The sequence below is a fragment of the Phyllopteryx taeniolatus genome, chromosome 10 (genome assembly GCF_024500385.1).
Source record: "Phyllopteryx taeniolatus isolate TA_2022b chromosome 10, UOR_Ptae_1.2, whole genome shotgun sequence".
NCBI lineage: Eukaryota > Metazoa > Chordata > Actinopteri > Syngnathiformes > Syngnathidae > Phyllopteryx > Phyllopteryx taeniolatus.
The window spans coordinates 13,915,574-13,927,780 of NC_084511.1; the positions used below are offsets into that span (position 1 = coordinate 13,915,574).

Genomic DNA, 12,207 nt, shown 5'->3' on the forward strand with positions numbered 1-12,207 from the left:
ACGGCACAAGGCAGCCACATGACCGCACAGAAAGCCTTCGTGGGCCAATTAAAGTGACTCATATTGGGGAAGAAGAAAAAAATCAGCCGAGTGACTTGTGTTAACGTTACAGACTCCGAAAAAAAACCCAGCTCTGTCATGCATGGTAGTCTTAAATTGTGAGCTCCCAAACTTGGATATTTCAGCCCACACTTGAGAAAACACCTTGCGGTAAGTTGCAGCTTTTTCTATTGTTGTTTTGGCTGTGCAACATTGGCTTTATTTCATAAGTAGCTGGAAAACATGCATCTTTCAGGTACGCTCTGCAATCTCGCTCTCTCTCGCTCGCTTGGACACACACACACACACAAACACACACAAACACACACACTATCCATCAGTCTGATTCAGCAAACAGCTTAATTCAGTCATTTAAGTGAATAAAGCAAAAAATTTTTCTGTAGGGCCCAGTGGTGTTGGTTTTTGGGCACTTAACAATTGAAATGGTGGCAAGTGTGTGTGCGTGCGTGCGTGTGTGTGTGTGTGTGTGTGTGTGTGTGTGGACTCCCATATATGATTTATTTTTTATTTGATGTTCATGCTCTGACTTTTAAAAAAAAAACAATTTTTAAATCAGAAGTTACTCACCAGTTACTTTTTACTTGAGTAGTTTATTCACTGAGTACTTTCTTACTCTTATTCAGGTAAATATTTGGAGGACTACTTTTTTTATTCTAAAGTAACAATACTCTTACTTTAGTCCAATATTTGGCTACTCTAATCACCTCTGATTATGCGTTTGTTTGTATGTGCCCTGCGATTGGCTGGCAACCAGTTCAGGGTGTACCCCGCCTCCTGCCCGATGATAGCTGGGACAGGCTCCAGCACGCCCAGCTATGGATGGATGGATTTATATGTATTTATTACAATTCCATTTGTTAAACAATGTATGATCTCATAGATGCTCAAAATGTCCTTCTTCTTAATTGGAACATTCCTCAAACCTTTCCAGAACATTGCGACACACAGCACGACACAAATTCCAATCTGCATCAATTTAAATAAAAGCTTCCAAAATAAACTCCACTTAAGTGTCAAGAAAATTTTGGGTTTCAAACAGTCTTAGGGTCTCAAGCCTAGTTAGTCGACTTTCGGCTTGTCCCTTCAGGGGTTGCCACACCAAGTCACTTGCATGACTCGAGTCACTGCTCTTCCTGACACAAACCACCAATTTGGACCCTAACCCTTTGGACCGGCAGTGGCTGACTAATGGGACACAAGGCCAGCAGGCACGTGCACACACAGCCACGAGGTGGTGTTAATCACTTGCCCTTTTGCCCTCAACCAATTAAAAAAAACATTTACCCCCTCTGTCATCAATTTTACCGAGACTGTTTTGAAATCTGAAGGGCATTTATTTGATTCCTTGGGAGAATGGTACATATGCTCCCGCCTTGCCCCCAGCCTCCCTCCTCCTCCTTCCAAAAACGTGTCATTTGAACTGGGGTGTGTTGACTTTTTATATCCACTGTATATCCACTCCCTTCACCTCCTTTGATAATAGTTATATTATTGACTGTGTTGATTGTGTTAACAAAAAATAAATACACAAGTTAAATACATATTTCTTTCTTAATTGTATGAGTAGTTTTGGCGATAGGGTGCCCCCTTTTTTTTTTTTTTTTTTTTTTTTGGCTAGAGCCCCCAAAAACGTCTGTGCACGTGCCTGCTGACCAGGTAATCAAATCCACACCATCTGCATGAAAGGCAGCAGCATACCCCTGTGCAATATAGACAACATTTTATATCCTGATGAGAGATCCCAAAAGTGTCAGTGAACCCCTTCTTCTTTCTTTTGGTAACATCTGATGCTAATTCTGTCTTGTATTTTCCATATTTAGGAACATTGTGAAATATATGATTGTGAGTGTTACATTTTTTAGTCACATGGAATGTTTGATTACAATTAATAAATAGCTGCATTTGTAATCTGTAGCTGATTCATCCTAAAGTTTAATAATTAAAGTACAATTTATTCTAGGATATGAAACCCCCAATGTGCCAGCTTTCATTCAGGAGTTATTCATTATCTACTGAATTCCTTTAAATCTCTTGAATTGTTATTCACTCCATCTCCTCACTGATGGAGGCCTGAAAAGGACTATAAGGGAAGAAAATTATGGTTAAACAACTGAAATGTATTTAACAAAGCCGGTTGAGATAGCCTCCATTAGCAGCGAGGTTTTTGGCGGTGAAGGCTTAGAAGAGTTGAGGTGTCAGCTAAAAGCTCATAATGGAGGGGGGTGTTTGTCAGGCAGCAAGATAAAGTGTGCAATTGGTCACAGTTCTTTAGTGTCAATATTTAACTTGGTGCCTTCAAATGCTCGCTGCTACAGGTGCTTTTGGCAGCACTGCACGTCTTCGTCACACTAACTCATGGATGTGGCTTATGAAACTGTTGGATGCACGTGAACTTCAAATGAATTCAGTGGAGTAAAGTGACTTTGGAGCCCTATAACTTCTGAGTTCTCCGTACACTCCTGTATCGCAACAACCCAGCTGTTATTCCAATTTAATATCACGCTTTGACATCCTGTGTGTGGCTTCTATGCCCACATGCACCCACGTGTGCGCTGTAAAATACTCCACTCCAAAAATGAACACTTGCTAATGAAGATGGTTCATCCCTCGGCAGTTTGTTTTGCTCGCTGTGTGGGTGCGGGGTTGACAGTTGTGCAAAAACAGTTCCATTAAATTACCTTCTAAGAACAAGACAATCTGGACCTTAGATTTAAATTAGTTTTTGAGCAGAGATCCCAGTGAGTGACAGACACACTGCCATGTTTGGAACATTAATCAAAGTGCTTAATAACAAATGAGTTATCAGTAGCCCTGAAAGCAGCTTGTGTCACAGAATTAAAATTTAATATTTTAGATGTAGCACCTGCAAGTGTAACAAATGCAATACAGCCGGGCTAGATTAGAATCTTGGGAGTCTGTGATATCATCAGTACAGTATGTCATTTTATGTAGACAAATGTACTGTATATACAGTATCATGTGGCATTCATATGGAAACACAAGCATAGCCAACAAATTATTTCCACATGCCACAAAAATGGTACATTTTGGCACAATTTTAAAGGGGTATGTGTGTTTCTTTTTCTTTCTTTTTTCAACATATAAACTGTGCTGTTTTTAATCCCCGAGCAGCAGCTGAACAGACCTTGAAAAGCTCATCATGATTTACCCTGCGTCTTAATGTTTACACCCCAGGACAGCATACATGATTACCTAACTGGGTATGGGGTCCTGTATGGTGGAGCTGTGATAAGGAAGACAAGAAACTAATTAAAAGCTTTCTGTTTACATAATAACTACGTGTCTGTGGAGTCGGTGTCGGTCCTCATTTATTTAACTGGCAAGGCCCCTGCCAGTGTTTGGATTCAAAGTCGAGCTAGTTTATATCAAAGCAAAACATCTCAAGATTAATCTAAATAACAATGAGATTTAATATGCATAAAGAGATTTTATGAAAAGTAGTTTAAACTGAAAACACATTTCACAGTGCGACGAAAGCCTCTGTTACACACAGATCCTGCCAAATGGAGGCATCAAAGCCGTAACAGTACTAGAGCTGGCAATATGCAGCCTTTGTCTTTTACACAGCTTTCTGCAGAGGAGGGATATGAAGGCTATAAGGATACAAGCATACAAGCTTCTGCCCATCATGGACAATTCACAGGATCCGCTGCATAGCACCATCTCCAGGCAGAGGAGCAGTTTCAGTGACAGGCTGCTGCCACTTCCCTGCTCTAATGAAAGACTGAGGAAATCCTTCCTCCCCATGCCATGCGGCTTTGAAATTCAACCCTGTGTGAGAAACCCACGGCACATTCCCTCAACTCTGTACTGTACTGTCAACCTCTTCAGGCAGTACTGAAATTGTGCCGAACTAACTAACTGACTATCCGTCCATCTATCTACCTACCGCCACAATCAGTGATGTTTTTATACAACGAAACAGCATACCGCAATATGGTTATTTACAACATCTGTTGGAGCATCTGGTTGGACAGCAACAATTGCTTTCAACAACAACCAGGCAAGAGATGTGAGTGTCCTCTCTTCCAGCATGATAGCATTCTCGTTTACACAGAAACCATCCTGCCACTGATACGATATTCATACCATCTCCTGAAATGGAATATTTATATTTATTTATTATTATTTTGTATTATTTGTATTTTATTGGGCGGCACGCGGACGACTGGTTAGCACATCTGCCTCACAGTTTTGAGGACTGGGCTTCAAATCCCGGAAAAGCGGTACAGAAAATGGATAGATGGATGTATTTTATTGACATTTCGCAATACAGGATACAATTCGCACAGTAGTCATTAGCAAAATCAAAGCTTAAATCCTAATTGACCATCTCAGTCACTGTATCCATTTTACATTTATATATTTTTATAATAGCCTTAAGAACATAGAACAATGTAGCGTTGAAACAAGGTGCAGTGGTGAAAATTCTTAAATGTCACATATTTTCAGTATTTGGATACACGTATTTATGCACAGCAATCCACACTAATACCAAATAAAAAAAATAAAAGACTGTTCATACATTTGCAACAAAAGCTCCACAAAGTCCCTTCTAAATTGTCTTATGTACTGAAGCCATCCTTTCCGGATATTACTAAATTTGGCCACCTCTAGCCTAACAGATGCAGTAACTTTCTCCATACTGTATATATTTAGCATAACCTCCACCCATTCGTCCTCTTTGGGGATCAGAGCCATTCGCCATCTCCTGGTGATTGGCTTTTCGCGAGCCAAAAGCATTATTTTTAGAATTTTATCATCACTTTGTCAAAAATTTAGTATTTCAATATTTCCGAAACAGAATAGTTCAAAACTTAAAGGTATTTTAACTTCCAACTACTTTATGTAGTTTGAATCCAATATTGATTTATTAAGGGGCAGTCCCAGAAGGTGTGGAAGTGATCCGCTTTATCTGCACCACATGACCTCCTGCATTTTGTATCTTCATATTTTCTCTGGCAGCATAGTGTATCACTGATTAGCACATCTGCCTCACAGTTCTGAGGACCCGGGTTCAAATCCAGCCTCGCCTGTTTGGACTTTGCATGTTCTCCCTGTGCCTGCGTGGGTTTTCTCCGGGTACTCTGGTTTCCTCCCACATCATCACCAAAAATATGTATGGCAGGTTAATGAAAGACACTAAACTGCCTGTAGGTGTGAATGTGAGAGCGAATGGTTGTTTATTTATATGTGCCCTGCGATTGGCTGGCGACCTGTTCTCGCCCGAAGATAGCTGGGATAGGCTCCAGCACGCCCCGACCCTAGTGAGGATAAGCGGTACGGAAAATGGATGGATGGATATTTTCTGAACGCTGGAGTTGTAAAAAAATCTCATGAGATTTTTCCATCAATATTCCCTCCAGAACATCCAGTTGGTGGATTTCCACTGATGTGCACATAGTCCTTTATTGAAATTACAATATTTGCTTCCTTTTCCCATCTTTTTTTCCACATATTCTGTAGTGTCCATTTTCAGATCCTCCAGGGCTGTATACAATTTTGTGATAATTTTTTTGTTTTTAATTCTGGAGCTCAGTAATTGCTTAGCTGCAGGTATCTGCGAAGGTCCCTGTTGTCCAAACCACACAAATCCTTAATTTGCTGAAAGCTCATTACCGCATCTAATTAATTCCAGTGCATTTTTGGACAATTTTTCCATGCTTTAAAGTTTATTTGGTGCAAAATCTGTATTATATGCAATTCATCTTAAGAATCTGCACTGTTTTGTTAAATTATACTTTTTCATGATCTCAGACAATGGCTGGCCACCAGTTCAGGGTGGATAAGCGGAACGGAAGATGAATGAATGAATGATCTCAGACCAAACCGTCAAAAATACCCACACCCAAGGATTAACACTTTGTTCACAATTTTTCTGTAAATTCACATCACACATCAGAGTTTGTATCGGTGGTACACTTTTTCTCTCGATCTCTTTCCATTTTGCATTGTATTCTGGATCCTCCGAACTCAACAAGACCTTCAATTGTGTCAAGATGGAATATTAGTGGGATTCATCATGGTATTTCGTGTCAGTGTAGCAGAACAGCGGTCTGAAGGCGAAATGCTCATCATTTGGCTCAAGTCACCAAAGGTTTCCCCTTTAACAATGAAATACCCCTCCTCATATAGCCTAAACCTGCGCACTATTTTGACAGTGAAATTACTTTTTTTCCCCCCTACCACTTCAGAAACATTGGTGAGTTAATTCATTCTTCATGCATGTGAGTATGCACTTTGACATGACTTAATGCTGCCTCAACTTTGTTGCAGACTCTTCATGGCAACTTTTTTGCAGGCGGTAGTTCAGAAATGTACACTTGACGCTTGTCCAGGAATAAAGTAGAGCACCTAGACACAGTTCAAGGGCCTGAGTAGGCCTTCATATTCCCTGAGATCTAATTTGTGAGGAAAACGAGTCAAATCATTGTGGGATCGACCTTGTAACTGAGTTGATGGATCTGCTGTACCCTGTCAGAAAACATAGGACTCTGTCTGAAGCCTCATAAAAAAAGATAGGCTTCTCCATAATACAACCCTATTCAAGATAATATTTCATATTATGATATAGTATGCCGGCACGGTGGAGACTGGTTAGCACATCTGCCTCACAGTTCTGGTGACCGGGGTTCAAATCCCAGCCTAGCCTCTGTGGAGTTTGCCTGGTTTGGTTTTCTCCGGGCACTCCGGTTTCCTCCACAAAAACATGCGTGCTAGGTTGATTGAAGACTCTAAATTGCCTGTAGGTGTGAATGTGAGTGCGAATGGTTCTTTGTTTCTATGTGCCCTGCGACTGGCTGACGACCGGTTCAGGGTGTACCCCGCCTCCCGCCCGAAGATAGCTGGGATAGGCTCCAGCAGCCCGCGACCCTAGTGAGGAGAAGCGGTAAAGAAAATGGATGGATGATGCAGTATATTTAGTCTGGACATAGCACTTAAATGGAGTGTCTGTCCAAAAGCAAAAGCAGTATGATAAATTATACAATTTATAGTTTCCTTTTTATGGTCACAGATAAACGGTTTCTTTTTTAAACATTTAGAATGTACTTTTAGGTCACTAACTATCTCCTACTGCAAACAAGTAAACTAGTGTTGAGTGTAATACTTGCGGAATAATTAATTAATAACATTAAAGATGTAAAAGACAATTTCATCCTAACTGGTCGCATAGCAGCTGTCAAAGTGAAAATCTTATCACGTTAACCACCCATTTTCAATTCATACCAGCTCAATTTTATTGGAAATAAAAGCCAATTGCAAATTATAAAATGCCTTTGTGGCCTTGAAGTACCAAATTTCCTCCATTTTATTTAATTGTATTTATTTATTAAGATGGGGCAGGAATAGGTCACCACACGCACACGCACAAAAACTAAAACTTGTCTAACCACCTTAGGAATAAAACACTGAAGAATGCAGACCAAAAAAAAAAAAGAAATACATTTAAAAAAATCTCTGACATTGCGACTGACTAATACATTCATGAAGTGGCATCATAACCAGTCACTGGTGCTGCACATAACAATTGGTACCTTGGATGGAAGTTAGGCGAGTAAACCACTACGCTGTCGATGACTGTGGTCAAGTTCCATTCATTTCATTCAGGTTGTGCCCTGTCTGTAAACTATGTACAAAGTCAATAAGGCAATATTGTTTAAGTTATATATATGCACACGATAAGGTAAATACAGTATCAAGTTATAACCAAAGCGTACACACATAGCAGGGAACAGATGACACTTGAGACATTTGTGAAATACTGTATCTGCAATTGCATTGGGGTGGAAGCAGTTCACACATGAGGACTTGGCCTTTGCAACTGGAAGTTTGAGTCCCATTGTGAACAAAGGTAATTGCATCTAGTTGTTGGAGGGATACTAGTCTGCATCCTGACTACTGTCGAGTCGCTCTTGTGCAAGGCACCGGACCCCCCTGGACTTAGCTGTCACCATTTGCATGCCCCATTACTCTGACATCCACTCCTTGAAGGCCTGCATGCGGGTTGTCTGGTTCTCTGCGTTGTGTGCAATTAAAATATTCAGCAGAGCAGAAATTGAATTTCCCTTTTTGGGGTTGAACAAACAAATGAAAATTACACTTTGCAATGGCTATACATTTATATTCTCTGTTAATCAAAATGACACATTTATTAAATACCTGCAGTTGTTTTCCCCAGGGATTACTATGGTAAACGTGCACATCTTCACACAATAGCAGCACAGCAAAGGTCATTGATTAATCAAATCTCCTAAAATGCCAAATTGCACATGCTGTAAGGTCAGACATCAAAGTTCAATGCAGGAATTGGACATGGTCCAATTCGCACTAGAAAACAAAAACAACGTGACATTTTAACTACCCTAAAACCACTGAGAAACACGTCTACTACCCAAACTTTTTCTTTTCTTTTCAGAGCCACAAAAGGACATCAAGCAGTTTCTACAGAATGTAATACTAATTTACCAAAGACAAGTAAACAGTGCCCTTAACAAATTATCCAAACAAATATGTTGCCCCTTTTGTATGTATCAATGATCTTGTATAGCACATCTAATTCACGGAAAAAGAACCAGAATAAAATAATATAGCAGTCTTAAGAATCCATTTACCGTAAGTGCTTTCTGTCTGATTTATTTATTTTTAAACTTTTATTTCCCACTCTTATCCCAGTGACTAGCTCATTGTGTTTGACAGCCCACTCACCCGTTTCTCTCCTGAATGTACTCTGTGACCACTTTTAACAGTGCACGTCAGCAGCCACCTGTGAATAATGGGTGCACTCGCCCCTTTTTTCTCATATTATGTCAAACTAGCCAACATGCGCCCCCGCAGCAGCACCGTCACTTACTGCATTCAATGCTGTAATGAAGATTTTTGTTCATGCTGTTTTACTGAGCCACTCGACGAGGGACAGTGACATTCGTACAGTGATGAATAATTCATAGCATAAATGCTGAGACATACAAATTCACACTAACGTTATTGTGTGGCAAAAATCTATATTAAAAAAATGATGAAGGCTGCTGTGCTTTGAAAACATTTTCATAATTTGATAAATATCGCTCACATTTGTTCATTATGTTGATTGTAGAGCCGCATCGCCCATTCGCCAATGTAGGCAAATGCTAAGGGCGCTGTGGCCTCCAAGGGGGTGCCCTAAAATGAGAGAAAAAAATTCACTTTCGAAATAATTATAGTAAAACTAGTTATTAGTATTAATTCTTAAAATGGTAAAGCTAACATACGTAGATTCTACTAAGCAATGCTTATGTTAGATAGAACACACTGTTTACATTCTTGTTGCAATTGTATTTAATTCATTGATGGCATTTTTTATGTCTCAATGAGATGTCCCATTTGGCAGGCTGTCCTTGAATGCACCTCATGCAAAGGCAAAACCTGAAAGTACAGTAAATGTTTTGTTTTGCTTCTCTCCCGGTGCAACTACCGACAGCTTGTGCAATCAGTCTTTGCCACTACAATTTGCCTGTTGTCCCTCCTGTTGAGTGTTGTGTGTAAATGCCAAAAGGTGAGCTTAATGTGTGAAGAGTGTATTGTATAGCATAGCAATTACTCGTGTGATGTCACGTCAGTTTGTGGTTGTGACTTACTCAAGCCAATATGCTAGCTGAGTGTTTCCCAACCCGTATTGAGCCAAGTCACCCATTTAACATATGGAAAATCTCGTGGCACACCACCAAACCGAATGTCACAAAAAGTATGAATACTGAAATAACGATGATCTTGTCTTAATTCACTCACAAATTGACTTCGGCTATCCAGTGTAAAATATGGGCCATTTACACACAAAGCTCATGGACTGACAGCAAGCAAGACTTTTTCTGTTGTATAAATGGCAATAGGTTTATTGTAGCTTCTACCATCTAATGGAAGTGCATTTAATTGTCCTGCCTGTCACTATACATTACTGGCATTGATAGATGAAGAAAGATATATCTTGGTGAGGCACCAAAATGAAAATTCTTGGCCAAAACCGAAAACCGAAAATGAAGAAACCAAGGCTGAAAACAGAAACATGGAAATAAATTATTATGCCAATTAATTGTAAAATTGCATTTGTGGCTATGACTTTGTAATAACCTGACTCAAAGCATTGCATTTGCCTAAATTAATATTAATGTTTCAAAGAAAAAAAAATTACAAAATAAACATTCCAACTGCACAAGGCTGGGCGATATGGAAAAAGATTGTTTTTATGTCAGTCGATATTAATATATCACAATATGAAACAAATAACCTTTTTTTTTTATTTTAGGTGCCCTGTTACTCTCAACCTTTTGATTTAAATATTTGTTTTCCGTCAAAAATTGAATCTGACAAGGAACATCATACAACTGTGTAAGACAAATAAAACGTATAAAGTCATAATCCTGTATAATCTGACCATGTAAATGCTTTCATTTTCCACTTCCAATTTACGCACACAGAAGTGTTAATGAGGGTCCATTAATATTGATCATCCACTTGAATCCCTTATGTCCAACTGTGCTTACTGGTAGCATATCTTTTGCAATACAATTTGTTTGTTGTTTTCGGATTGGGGGTGCTCACTGCTGTTTCTTGTCAGACTTTGTAAAAACAAAATAAAAACACACTGCCGAACTTTTTGGGCCTTTCTTGTCAACGATGTCATCCCTTGAGGTTTGGGCTCATTTCTTCCAAGGGAAAACACATTTTCTTTTTCTAACAATGATCTCCCATGGCTGCAACAGTAGGCTACACACATTAGCACCTGTTGTGCGTCAACCTAACTGGCATCGTTCTATTGATGCCACATGGCTGGTTTAGCGTGGAGGAACACGCATTATTATTATTGGCTATTCGTATTGTCTGTCAAAACATGGATGAATGCAATCTATTGAAGTCCACATCTCAAATGTTTATCAAGGAAAAGTTATTTTGAGACATGTATCTTTATCCTTTTATTATCGCCCACCCCTAATGAAGACATATTTTGAACAACGAGACGGACACACCCACAAAGTACACCTACTCGCTGGTGGCACCTTGGAGTTTTATACAGAGAAGCGCGCGCTAGCCACAGTTTTTGCTTGTCATCACAACATCCTCTTTCGGCCAGTTTGTTTTGCCAACAAAAGTGTTTTGGCAGAAAATTAAAAATGCACTTTTGGTGGTGGAAAATTTGTTGCATAACTAATATATCTGTAATTCATTGGTGCCGATGAATTTCAAACCTGGGCCTTCAGTGAGGACTCAAGTTACCTAAACACCCCCTTAAAACCACAACTATCGCATCACAATTTTACAAAATGAGAAACAAAAATTCAATATATCAGTGTGTGGCATTAGGGACAGAGGCATTTTTTTATTTATGTTTTTTTTTGGGACTAATACTACTATTTCTAAAGCAATAAACAAATGTAATCCTTTATCTTTCTAGAAACAACTCCAAACCTCTACCCTACAAGTCATTTAGAGCAATTCACAATCAGCATTTATCTAATAACATGACATGAAAAAAAATAAAATACATAATATATACATAATAAATAATGATTATGTATATATCATTAAAATCAATACTCTTTTCTTTGCTCCTCAGAGCTAGTTAGTTAACTGTATAGTCAGCGCTAGTTTGCGCTTATATGTGCCACGCCAGCAACGGTGTTGGCCGACCTATCAACAGTGTCAAGTTTTTTGTTGAGAAGTCCACCTTGAAAATGAAGTTTTAATAATTTCCCACATTTGTTCTCCTCTGTGACCCATTGAGCACAATCAGAGGATGGAGAAAAGACATCGCTCTAAGCCTGCAACAAGGCCAAGAGGGGTGAATCTGAAAAAAAAAAAATTATAATGAAAACAGCCATTGCTAATAGTGTGTATGTGTCATGGGCCAGCACTTATGGCATTGAAGGCCCTGGGCAGATTACATCACAACACATAGAAGCTGGAGTCTGATTGAACAAAAAAATAAAATAAAATAAATAAACATAACATCCACACAACTGGAAGCTGGGGAGCCAAGAGAATGGCTATGAAATGAGGATAATAGAATGTTGAAAATAGATTTAGACAATTTTATTTAATTTGTAATTGTAGGTCAGTGCTATCAATAGTCTTTAGGCCATCAGAGAAGGCTAT

General features: G+C 39.2%; 1 protein-coding gene and 1 long non-coding RNA gene across 4 annotated transcripts in view; one reads left to right on the top strand and one right to left on the bottom strand.

The window, feature by feature from the left end:
- Positions 1–12,207, bottom strand: part of frmpd3 (FERM and PDZ domain containing 3) — a 104,546-nt gene that overhangs the window by 71,436 nt on the left and 20,903 nt on the right. The window lies entirely within an intron of this gene.
- LOC133485002 (uncharacterized) overlaps positions 72–12,207 on the top strand; it is a 68,789-nt gene continuing 56,653 nt past the window's right edge. Inside the window, exon 1 of the long non-coding RNA XR_009790575.1 lies at positions 72–210. This is a non-coding gene — a long non-coding RNA (uncharacterized LOC133485002). The remainder of the gene's footprint in view (positions 211–12,207) is intronic.